Source organism: Pelophylax lessonae (genome assembly GCF_965119305.1).
Source record: "Pelophylax lessonae genome assembly, chromosome: 4".
Classification (NCBI taxonomy): domain Eukaryota; kingdom Metazoa; phylum Chordata; class Amphibia; order Anura; family Ranidae; genus Pelophylax; species Pelophylax lessonae.
Genome location: NC_138771.1, coordinates 40,743,971 through 40,756,066, shown reverse-complemented (window position 1 = coordinate 40,756,066; position 12,096 = coordinate 40,743,971).

Below are 12,096 nucleotides of genomic sequence, written 5' to 3'. Positions count from 1 at the left end.
AAATGAATCCGAACAAATCCAAAAGAAATACAAATGCATTCATTATTTCTTTATATTCAGCGATAATGAATAGTCCGAAAGAACGAAAATGCGAAAAATGAAATTATCCAAATGTAATTGATTCATTTATAGGTTGAATCGTTTTTCGTTCTTTCGGATTTTTGTTCTTTCAATTTGTTTCCATACGCATTCGTTAAACAGTCTTTCGTTCATTCGGATATGTCAAATTTTGGACGAAAACGAATTCATAATGAAAGAATTGTACATATCTACAATCCATTAGTGGATCATTATGATTGCTTTAATTCTGCTGCTAAATTCGCTTCATAAGTTAGTTATAATGCAGAATGTGCAATAACTTATAACAACTAGGGTTGAGCGGACACCTAGATGTCCGTGTTCGACGGGTTCGGCCGAACTTTAAAAAAAAGTCCGGGTCCGTGTCCCGGACTTTTACCGAACTTTTCCCGGACACCGAACCCCATTGAAGTCAATGGGGACCCGAACTTTAAGGCACTAAAATGGCTCTAAAACACCAAAGGAAAGGGCTAGAGTGCTGCAAATGGCAGCAAAACGTAATTAAGAGCATGGCAAGTGCTCTGCAAACAAATGTGGATAGGGAAATAACTTAAAACAACAAAAAAAAACAGAAAAATAAAACAATGTTCTTCTTCATCTCTGAAGGACGAGGCCCATATGGAGTAGGAGGGAGGTTGAGGTGGTGGTGGATGTGGCGGTGACATAGGCGTGCGCACAGGGTGTGCTGGGTGTGCCTGGGCACACCCTAATCACCTAGGGCACATAGCATTGCCAGTGAGGAGATGGGAAAGATCTCCCTGGGACCTGCTCTGCTCTATTTCTCCTTGCCTACAGGTACATGGCCCCGATACATTACTCTCCCTGCTGGCAAACACATGCATGTGTATTTCAACTTTGGGGTGCACACCTTAATGCAATAGGCTGCGCACACCTATGGGCGGTGTAGGTGGAAGCGGCGGTGGAGGAGGACCAGGGCCGGATTAACAGCATCATGGGCTTGGTGCTGAGGATTTTGAAGGGCCTTAAGGGCCGTGCCTTGCCATGCACCCAGAGGAGGAAGGGTGCAGCCATGCATGCCTAATTCAACATGGGATGCTGTCTCTGAAGCCCATAAACACATCCATGCATCGCCAACTGTCCCTCCTTGTCCGGCCTTCACGCTGTGTGGGGAGGTTCTGAGGGTGCTGCCTGGGGAAGCGAGCATAGAAGCCAGACTTCTGTGTTTACAAGTGACAGAAGAGCGGTAACAGTGAATATGGCCAACCCGGGGCCTATATAAAAGGTAGGGGCCTGGAGCTGCAGCTCCAATAGCCCCTACATTAATCTGGCCCTGAGGAGGAGGACGAGGTAGCCAACACTGCTTCTTTTCAAAAATTTTAAATGAGGGTACACCCCAAAAGAGTGAGAAAGAGCAAAAATGGAACAATGGGTGGGTAAGGTCGGTATCCATTGCTATTCTGCATAAGGTACGGAAAAGTCCCGTGGGATCCATGCCTGGTTCATTTTAATGAACGTGAGCTTGTCCACATTGTCTCTGGACAGGCGGCTGCGCTTGTCTGTTATAACGCCCCCAGCCGTGCTAAATACCCGTTCAGATAATACACTGGCTGCAGGGCACGCCAGCACCTCCAAGGCGTAAAGGGCAAGCTCAGGCCATGTGCCCAATTTGGAGACCCAGAAGTTGAAGGGGGCAGACCCGTCATTCACTACATGTAGGCGTGTGCACACATACTGCTCCACCATGTTGGTAAAATGCTGCCTCCTGCTAAGACGTTCCATCTGAGCTGCTGGTGCTGCTGTTTGTTGTGGCGTGCTGACAAAGCTTTTCCACATTTCGGCCATGCTAACCCTGCCTTCTGAGGTGCTGGCGGTGCCCTGGTTGCGTTGGCGACCTCCTCCTCCTCCTCCTCTGCCTTGTGCTTCCACTGTGGCCCCGCTGTCAGATGGGAATGCCAGCAGCATGGCGTCTACCAGCGTGCGCTTGTACTCGCGCATCTTGCGATCGCGCTCCAGTGAGTGAATTAAGGACGGTACGTTGTCCTTGTAACGGGGATCCAGCAGCGTGGCCACCCAGTAATCAGCACAAGTTAGAATGTGGGCAACTCGGCGGTCGTTGTGGAGACACTGCAGCATGTAATCGCTCATGTGTGCCAGGCTGCCCAGAGGCAACGAAAGGCTGTCCTCTGTGGGAGGTGTATCGTCCGTGTCCTCTGTATCCCCCCAGCCACGCACCAGTGATGGCCATGAGCTGGCCTGGGTGCCACCCTGCTGTGAACATGGTTCCATCTCCTCCTCCAGCTCCTCCTCCTCCTCATCCTCCTCATCCTCCAGAACTGTGCCCCTGCTGGACAATTGCGTCCCTGGCGTTTGCGTGTGCAGGAACCCACCCTCGGAGCCCCTTGCGAATGACTGCCCTGAAAGCCTTGGAAATGTTACCTCTTCATCCTCCTCCTCCTCCTCATCCTGTGCCACATCCTCTTCCATCATCGCCCGAATTGTTTTTTCAAGGAGGCATAGAAGTGGGATAGTTAAGCTGAGAACGGCGTCATTGCCACTGGCCATGTTGGTGGAGTACTCAAAACAGCGCAACAAGGCACACAGGTCTCGCATGGAGGCCCAGTTAAATTAAATAGCGGAATAGAAAATATGATCCAAAAAAAGTGTATGTATATCACACGTACACAACCACACTGGGCCCCAATTACTATTGTTTGTACCCCTAAAAGGCTAGATGAGGAGTAGGGGGAGTATGGAACAGGCAGCACCCTCAAACCTTCAGAAGTATGAGATGAACCCCAACAACTTGGAAAGGTGGATCTCTCTCACACGTACCAACACAGACTATCCCCCAATTTAACTGATCCCCAAAGGTTTTTGATTAAATAGCAGAATAGAAAATATGATCCAAAAAAAGTGTATGTATATCACACGTACACAACCACACTAGGCCCCAATTACTATTGTTTGTACCCCTAAAAGGCTAGGAGTAGGGGGAGTATGGAACAGGCAGCACCCTCAAACCTTCAGAAGTATGAGATGAACCCCAACAACTTGGAAAGGTGGATCTCTCTCACACGTACCAACACAGACTATCCCCCAATTTAACTGATCCCCAAAGGTTTTTGATTAAATAGCGGAATAGAAAATATGATCCAAAAAAAGTGTATGTATATCACACGTACACAACCACACTAGGCCCCAATTACTATTGTTTGTACCCCTAAAAGGCTAGATGAGGAGTAGGGGGGGTATGGAACAGGCAGCACCCTCAAATCTTCAGAAGTATGAGATGAACCCCAAAAACTTGGAAAGGTGGATCTCTCTCACACGTACCAACACAGACTATCCCCCAATTTAACTGATCCCCAAAGGTTTTTGATTAAATAGCGGAATAGAAAATATGATCCAAAAAAAGTGTATGTATATCACACGTACACAACCACACTAGGCCCCATTTACTATTGTTTGTACCCCTAAAAGGCTAGATGAGGAGTAGGGGGGGTATGGAACAGGCAGCACCCTCAAACCTTCAGAAGTATGAGATGAACCCCAACAACTTGGAAAGGTGGATCTCTCTCACACGTACCAACACAGACTATCCCCCAATTTAACTGATCCCCAAAGGTTTTTGATTAAATAGCGGAATAGAAAATATGATCCAAAAAAAGTGTATGTATATCACACGTACACAACCACACTAGGCCCCAATTACTATTGTTTGTACCCCTAAAAGGCTAGATGAGGAGTAGGGGGGGTATGGAACAGGCAGCACCCTCAAATCTTCAGAAGTATGAGATGAACCCCAAAAACTTGGAAAGGTGGATCTCTCTCACACGTACCAACACAGACTATCCCCCAATTTAACTGATCCCCAAAGGTTTTTGATTAAATAGCGGAATAGAAAATATGATCCAAAAAAAGTGTATGTATATCACACGTACACAACCACACTAGGCCCCAATTACTATTGTTTGTACCCCTAAAAGGCTAGATGAGGAGTAGGGGGGGTATGGAACAGGCAGCAGCCTCAAACCTTCAGAAGTATGAGATGAACCCCAACAACTTGGAAAGGTGGATCTCTCTCACACGTACCAACACAGACTATCCCCCAATTTAACTGATCCCCAAAGGTTTTTGATTAAATAGCGGAATAGAAAATATGATCCACAAAAAGTGTATGTATATCACACGTACACAACCACACTGGGCCCCAATTACTATTGTTTGTACCCCTAAAAGGCTAGATGAGGAGTAGGGGGAGTATGGAACAGGCAGCACCCTCAAACCTTCAGAAGTATGAGATGAACCCCAACAACTTGGAAAGGTGGATCTCTCTCACACGTACCAACACAGACTATCCCCCAATTTAACTGATCCCCAAAGGTTTTTGATTAAATAGCGGAATAGAAAATATGATCCAAAAAAAGTGTATGTATATCACACGTACACAACCACACTAGGCCCCAATTACTATTGTTTGTACCCCTAAAAGGCTAGGAGTAGGGGGAGTATGGAACAGGCAGCACCCTCAAACCTTCAGAAGTATGAGATGAACCCCAACAACTTGGAAAGGTGGATCTCTCTCACACGTACCAACACAGACTATCCCCCAATTTAACTGATCCCCAAAGGTTTTTGATTAAATAGCGGAATAGAAAATATGATCCAAAAAAAGTGTATGTATATCACACGTACACAACCACACTAGGCCCCAATTACTATTGTTTGTACCCCTAAAAGGCTAGATGAGGAGTAGGGGGAGTATGGAACAGGCAGCACCCTCAAACCTTCAGAAGTATGAGATGAACCCCAACAACTTGGAAAGGTGGATCTCTCTCACACGTACCAACACAGACTATCCCCCAATTTAACTGATCCCCAAAGGTTTTTGATTAAATAGCGGAATAGAAAATATGATCCAAAAAAAGTGTATGTATATCACACGTACACAACCACACTAGGCCCCAATTACTATTGTTTGTACCCCTAAAAGGCTAGATGAGGAGTAGGGGGGGTATGGAACAGGCAGCACCCTCAAATCTTCAGAAGTATGAGATGAACCCCAAAAACTTGGAAAGGTGGATCTCTCTCACACGTACCAACACAGACTATCCCCCAATTTAACTGATCCCCAAAGGTTTTTGATTAAATAGCGGAATAGAAAATATGATCCAAAAAAAGTGTATGTATATCACACGTACACAACCACACTAGGCCCCAATTACTATTGTTTGTACCCCTAAAAGGCTAGGAGTAGGGGGAGTATGGAACAGGCAGCACCCTCAAACCTTCAGAAGTATGAGATGAACCCCAACAACTTGGAAAGGTGGATCTCTCTCACACGTACCAACACAGACTATCCCCCAATTTAACTGATCCCCAAAGGTTTTTGATTAAATAGCGGAATAGAAAATATGATCCAAAAAAAGTGTATGTATATCACACGTACACAACCACACTAGGCCCCAATTACTATTGTTTGTACCACTAAAAGGCTAGGAGTAGGGGGAGTATGGAACAGGCAGCACCCTCAAACCTTCAGAAGTATGAGATGAACCCCAACAACTTGGAAAGGTGGATCTCTCTCACACGTACCAACACAGACTATCCCCCAATTTAACTGATCCCCAAAGGTTTTTGATTAAATAGCGGAATAGAAAATATGATCCAAAAAAAGTGTATGTATATCACACGTACACAACCACACTAGGCCCCAATTACTATTGTTTGTACCCCTAAAAGGCTAGATGAGGAGTAGGGGGAGTATGGAACAGGCAGCACCCTCAAACCTTCAGAAGTATGAGATGAACCCCAACAACTTGGAAAGGTGGATCTCTCTCACACGTACCAACACAGACTATCCCCCAATTTAACTGATCCCCAAAGGTTTTTGATTAAATAGCGGAATAGAAAATATGATCCAAAAAAAGTGTATGTATATCACACGTACACAACCACACTAGGCCCCAATTACTATTGTTTGTACCCCTAAAAGGCTAGATGAGGAGTAGGGGGGGTATGGAACAGGCAGCACCCTCAAATCTTCAGAAGTATGAGATGAACCCCAAAAACTTTTAAAGGTGGATCTCTCTCACACGTACCAACACAGACTATCCCCCAATTTAACTGATCCCCAAAGGTTTTTGATTAAATAGCGGAATAGAAAATATGATCCAAAAAAAGTGTATGTATATCACACGTACACAACCACACTAGGCCCCAATTACTATTGTTTGTACCCCTAAAAGGCTAGATGAGGAGTAGGGGGGGTATGGAACAGGCAGCACCCTCAAACCTTCAGAAGTATGAGATGAACCCCAACAACTTGGAAAGGTGGATCTCTCTCACACGTACCAACACAGACTATCCCCCAATTTAACTGATCCCCAAAGGTTTTTGATTAAATAGCGGAATAGAAAATATGATCCAAAAAAAGTGTATGTATATCACACGTACACAACCACACTAGGCCCCAATTACTATTGTTTGTACCCCTAAAAGGCTAGGAGTAGGGGGAGTATGGAACAGGCAGCACCCTCAAATCTTCAGAAGTATGAGATTGTGTTCACTGTACCCCACAAAGATTGAGTTCACTGCACCCCACAATGATTGTGTTCACTGCACCCCACAAAGATTGTGTTCACTGCACCTCACAAAGATTGTGTTCACTGTACCCCCCAAAGATTGTGTTCACTGCACCCCACAAAGATTCTGTTCACTGTACCCCACAAAGATTGTGTTCACTGCACCCTAAAAGGATGTTGTTCACTGCACCCCAAAAAGATTGTGTTCACTGTACCCCCCCAAAGATTGTGTTCACTGCACCCCACAAAGATTGTGTTCACTGCACCCCAAAAAGATTGTGTTCACTGTACCCCCCAAAGATTGTGTTCACTGCACCCCAAAAAGATTGTGTTCACTGTACCCCCCAAAGATTGTGTTCACTGCACCCCACAAAGATTCTGTTCACTGTACCCCACAAAGATTGTGTTCACTGCACCCCAAAAAGATTGTGTTCACTGTACCCCCCCAAAGATTGTGTTCACTGCACCCCACAAAGATTCTGTTCACTGCACCCCACAAAGGATTTTGTTCACTGCACCCCAAAAAGATTGTGTTCACTGCACCCCAAAAAGGATTTTGATCACTGCACCCCAAAAAGGATGTTGTTCACTGCACCCCAAAAATGATTTTGTTCACTCCACCCCAAAAAGATTGTGTTCACTGCACCCCACAAAGATTGTGTTCACTGCACCCCAAAAAGATTGTGTTCACTGTACCCCCCAAAGATTGTGTTCACTGCACCCCACAAAGATTCTGTTCACTGTACCCCACAAAGATTGTGTTCACTGCACCCCAAAAAGATTGTGTTCACTGCACCCCAAAAAGGATGTTGTTCACTGCACCCCAAAAAGGATGTTGTTCACTCCACCCCAAAAAGATTGTGTTCACTGCACCCCACAAAGATTGTGTTCACTGCACCCCAAAAAGATTGTGTTCACTGCACCCCAAAAATGATTTTGTTCACTGCACCCCAAAAAGGATTTTGTTCACTGCACCCCAAAAAGGATGTTGTTCACTCCACCCCAAAAAGATTGTGTTCACTGCACCCCAAAAAGATTGTGTTCACTGCACCCCACAAAGGATTTTGTTCACTGCACCCCAAAAAGATTGTGTTCACTGCACCCCAAAAAGGATGTTGTTCACTGCACCCCAAAAAGGATTTTGTTCACTGCACCCCAAAAAGATTGTGTTCACTGCACCCCACAAAGGATTTTGTTCACTGCACCCCAAAAAGATTGTGTTCACTGCACCCCAAAAAGGATTTTGATCACTGCACCCCAAAAAGGATGTTGTTCACTGCACCCCAAAAATGATTTTGTTCACTCCACCCCAAAAAGATTGTGTTCACTGCACCCCACAAAGATTGTGTTCACTGCACCCCAAAAAGATTGTGTTCACTGTACCCCCCAAAGATTGTGTTCACTGCACCCCACAAAGATTCTGTTCACTGTACCCCACAAAGATTGTGTTCACTGCACCCCAAAAAGATTGTGTTCACTGCACCCCAAAAAGGATGTTGTTCACTGCACCCCAAAAAGGATGTTGTTCACTCCACCCCAAAAAGATTGTGTTCACTGCACCCCACAAAGATTGTGTTCACTGCACCCCAAAAAGATTGTGTTCACTGCACCCCAAAAATGATTTTGTTCACTGCACCCCAAAAAGGATTTTGTTCACTGCACCCCAAAAAGGATTTTGTTCACTGCACCCCAAAAAGATTGTGTTCACTGCACCCCACAAAGGATTTTGTTCACTGCACCCCAAAAAGATTGTGTTCACTGCACCCCAAAAAGGATGTTGTTCACTGCACCCCAAAAAGGATTTTGTTCACTGCACCCCAAAAAGATTGTGTTCACTGCACCCCACAAAGGATTTTGTTCACTGCACCCCACAAAGATTGTGTTCACTGCACACCAAAAAGGATTGTGTTCACTGCACCCCAAAAAGATTTTGTTCACTGCACCCCAAAAAGATTGTGTTCACTGCAGCCCAAAAAGATTGTGTTCACTGCAGCCCAAAAAGATTGTGTTCACTGCAGCCCAAAAAGATTGTGTTCACTGCAGCCCAAAAAGATTGTGTTCACTGCAGCTCACACACAGAAAAATGGATGTGGATCACTGACACCTGCCTATCTCCAATCCCACACCACACAGCAATATCGATTGTAGTTTGTAGAACACAGTTTCCCTAAAATTCAGCAGACTCTGTCCCTAACAGGATTGAGAAGAGATCGTAGATCAGGATTGAGTGCAGATTCACCCCACCCCCCACACAGCAATATCGATTGTAGTTTGTAGAAGACACTGACCCTATAATTCAGCAGACTCTATCCCTAAAATGCCTACAACTCGCCCTGCCTAAACACTCCGACCTGTCCCTCAATTCTATCCGGACACAAATGGTTTTTTCCTGCCTATCTTTCCCTAATCAGCAGCCAGCACATTGATGTGTGCTCTGTCCCTTAGCTAAGCAGCAGAATGACGCTGCTGCGGCGGCTGCCTCGAACTTATAAAGACTTGGTCACATGCTTCAGACGGCCAATCACAGCTACTAAGACATTTGCAGGCATGGCTGGGATGGCTTAAGGCACACCAGTTAAACGATTGTTGATTGGCTGTTGAAAGCCCGCCATGAAAAGAGCGCCAAAGCATGCAAAACCCGGAAATAAAACGACCGAACACGGATTTTTACCCGAACATACAGTAAAGTGTCCGTGTCCGTGTTCGGGTAAAAAAAATCCAATTATTCGGTACGAACACGAATAATACAGTCCGTGTTCGCTCAACACTAATAACAACTAGTCAGAATACATTTTTCAACAAACTGACATTGGTAAAACAAAATGTGTTTGCGTAACCATAGTTCCCCTGGAAGCCCAGGTATGCTCAGCAAATTTTGACTTTGTCTTCTGAAGTTGGTGTTTGGCCTCAACCCCTTCTGTCTCCTAAGCATTGCTATGGTTGAAATTGAATATCACATTGAATAGCCTATATATAGCAAGGTATATAAGACTGCAGCAGCTAGAGCCAACCTCAGATTTTGAGAGATGAAGTACAAATATGGGTGGTTTTGAAAGGATCAGTGGGCTTTAAAATGTCAGCGAGAATTATAGAGTTGCCTTTTAATTTGTAAAAAATTGTTAAATGTTTTTACTGTCTTAGGCCTCGTTTACACCATAAGTGCCCAAAAATGTATGGAAAAACTAGCAGATTTTACTTGCACAAGCTTGTTTAAACCATGTGCAGAGACACGTGTATTTGTTATGTAGGTATCTGCAATGACACAAAGAAAATTATTGTTCTCTATATGCCCCATTCACACCATATTGATGTCCAATACATGTTGCAGATTTCTACACAGAAAAAAACACCAATGTTGTGTACACGGTGCATAGAAAATAACGGTTTTCTTTGTGCCACTGCAGAAACGGGTGCAAAAAAATCTCACGTCTAGGCACATGGTGTGAATGAGGCCTAAGAGCCGGTTCACACTACCACGACTCAAAGTTGCCCCGACTTTGGGGACTTTGAAGTAAGTCGCCCGTGCAGCACGACTAAATCGCGGCTTGAAAACGACTTCTCATAATAGAAGTCAATGCAAGTCGCTCCGACTTCGCCCAAAAGTAATGCAGGAACCTTTTTCTAAGTCGGAGCGACTTGAGTCGCTCTGATTATAATGGTTCAATTGCACAGCATGGAACGCTACTTGTCAGGCGACCAAGTCGCCTGACAAGTCAGAGTAGTGTGAACCGGCTCTCATAGAAAGTATTTCCCTGCAGTTGCACATCAACTGCACCTAGAAAGAAATACAGTTACAGCTTTGATTATAAACAAAGTAATGCCACTGCCATGGCTTGGTTTATCAACAAAGCCATGTGATCCCTTGTCAGCATTGCTGTTGACTTTGTAATCACACAGCTTTGTTCATAAACCATTGCTGATGGCTGGTGTTTTATACATGTTTTTCATTAACAAAATGCCAGATGATAACCATATTAGGGCAACTAAGTTAATTAGGGGATTGGAGGACCTAAATTATGAGGAGCATTTACAAGCGCTCAATTTATTCTCCCTAGAGAAGAGACGCCTGAGAGGGGACATGATAGCGATTTACAAATACCTCAATGGTGATCTCAGCATAGAAAAAAACTATTCAGTCGCAAGGAGTGTAAGAGGACTCAAGGCCATACAATACGATTAGAGGAGAAGCAATTTAACCTCAGGCTACGCAAAGGGTTTTTTACAGTAAGGGCAATAAGATTGTGGAACTCTTTTCCACTAATGGTAGTAACTGCAGGGAGTATGGCTACTTTTAAAAGACTCTTGGACATACATCTCAAAGATCAAAACATCCAGGGGTATGGGAAATTAATATATCCACACACACCTACACAGGTTGAACTGGATGGACTATTGTCTTTATTCAACCTCAATTGCTATGTAACTATGTTAACACTGACATGGTGATCACATGTTTTGGCTGCTAAGCAAATCTCTTTATCAGCAGAGCTTGGTGTAAGCTAAGACATAGTGATATTTGATAAACAAAGCCAAGTGAGTGACATGACATTGTTTATCATCAAAGATTTGTGATCACATGTCAACGATGACATGGTAATCAATAGCTTTGTTACAAAACTATTATGGTTACCATTAAAGGGTATGTGTTTCTTAAAATTTGACTTTTCTTTGACCCTTGGTCTAATTATATAATTAAAAGGGTTTTGTTATATTTGTTCAATAAGTGCAATAAGTGAGGCAGGAAGTGAGATGTAGCTGGCTGTTCTTCCATCCTGGTCCCCACGATCCTCCTATCGCATCCATCCCAGGTGCATGTATGTGACCTCACAATCAAATGCCTTGGATGGATGTGAGAAGTGGATTGATGGGGACCAGCAATGTGAGAAATATGAGTTTTTGCTTTTGGACTTCTTTGTCTGAGTGAGGCTCAGCGATCCTTTGATGGCTAAAAGCCCTGTATTAGACCTTCCTTTTCCTGCTGTGTAAGCTTTGCCTTCCTCTCTCCCTGATGATCTGTTTTGGCTTGATCTTCTACAGAGCTGAGGTTTGCCTGCTGCAGTTGAATCATCATAGGTGTCTCACAGTCCACACCTGTAAAAGGGGATGTTGCTGAGGATCCCCACTGACCACCAATGTAAGAAATGCATTACTTGGGGGCACACTGACATTAAAATGGATGATTTATCTAGGAGGTTGGCAAAAGGTCGGTCTGGATCCATCTCATGATTGTCTTCTCTCTCATTTGTGGCACTGCTCTTTTAGAGAGATCTTTGGCTTTTCAACTGGGAGTTGTTGTGCCAGCTAGGGATTAATGTTCTGGGTGGAGGTTATTATGCTAATTGTTATTTTTCAAGGGGTTAGCTTGTCCTGCAGTCTTCTTAATCATTCTGTTTTCCATCTGCGCACTTCTCCTAGATTGGCTGCTGCCTCATTTTTGGCAGTGACTACCAATATTAGAGGAGGCCCTTCTCCT